The sequence below is a fragment of the Phalaenopsis equestris genome, unplaced genomic scaffold (genome assembly GCF_001263595.1).
Source record: "Phalaenopsis equestris unplaced genomic scaffold, ASM126359v1 Scaffold000600, whole genome shotgun sequence".
Lineage (NCBI taxonomy): Eukaryota > Viridiplantae > Streptophyta > Magnoliopsida > Asparagales > Orchidaceae > Phalaenopsis > Phalaenopsis equestris.
The window spans coordinates 596,378-597,764 of record NW_018165040.1 but is presented as its reverse complement, the minus strand read 5'-3'; positions in this window follow the sequence as shown (position 1 = coordinate 597,764).

Genomic DNA, 1,387 nt, shown 5'->3' with positions numbered 1-1,387 from the left:
AAGGATTGAGGGGAGAATCTTGGGGATCTAAGGTCGAGGTTATTCGAGAGAGAGATCGTGGTAAGATGGGAGCTCAGTGAGATCTTGGGTCGAGGTGAGTCGAGAGAGAGATCTGGAGCTTATTCCTCAATGGTGTAGAAGCCTTGTAATTCTTCTTTATTATCTTAGTGGATTTGGTTGATTCTCTCCCGTGGATGTAGGTCCGAAGGACTGAAACACGTAAATCCTCTTGTTTGCTTGTGTTCCTGTGTTTGCATCTTCTTTCTCACTCCTTGGTCTACGTCCACGGGAGGGAATCAATCAAATAGTTCACTAAGGCAAAAGAAATGGAGAATACATAGCTTATACATAGAGATGAGCCCTCATCTTCCTTCTATGGCCTCCCTCTCAAGCGATACCTTGATACAAGGCCTCAAGATGCTCTACTCCTCTCCAACCCTCTAGTTATTCTCTCTTCCTTTGAGATTTCTTAAGATCTCTTCCCCTTGCTCTCCTAAGCCTCACACTCTCTCTATTTATAGAAGCAAGAGATTGGTAGGTGGGAGGTAGGTGGGAGGTAGGTGAGCGATAGGTGAACGGTAGGTGAGATATGGTAGGTGAGCGGTACCACATTACAAAAGTGCCCTTTTACCTTAGTTCATTAATTGGGGGTCAAAATAACAATTCTCCACCTTGACCCTCAATTGAGAAGCTTCGAAGTAAAGATTCCCTCCACCTGGCTCCTGAGGGGCCCTCAGCCCTTGCTTGAGTCTGCTAAGTCCAAACAGTACATGGACTTAGCAATCACGGTTCTTCCGATAAGAGAGTACAACCCCTTTTTCCTGACACGAGGGCCTTTGGTTACTTTGATGCAACCATTCTCTGCCTTGAACGAGCATCCTCTTGACTCCAACGTACCTAAAGAAATCAGATTTTTTTTGAGCTCTGGTACGTACCTGACATTTTTCAGTACTCGTTCAACTCCATCAAACATCCTTATCCTGATTGATCCACTTCCAACAACCCTGTGAGCTTTATTGTCTCCCAGTAGAATGAACTCATCATTTTCCTGTTGCAGTGTCTCGAACCAGTCTTTGTGAGGACACATGTGAAAAGAACACCCTGAGTCGAGGATCCACTCCTTACTGGATTCAGATTCTGTAATCACCAGGGTCTCAGCAGAATCATAGTCATCAGAGGCTACGCTTGCTTCTCCTGATTCTTCTGGCTCTTCTTGATACTTATTCTTCCTGTCTGGGCAGTTCCTCTTCAAATGATCTTCTTTGTGACAATGATAGCACTTGAAAGATCCTCTTGATGACTGATTCCCGCCATCCTTGCTTAACCTTGATATGTACTGACCATTTCTTGAATCTTTCTTGTCTGATCTTCCTCTGACAATAAGACT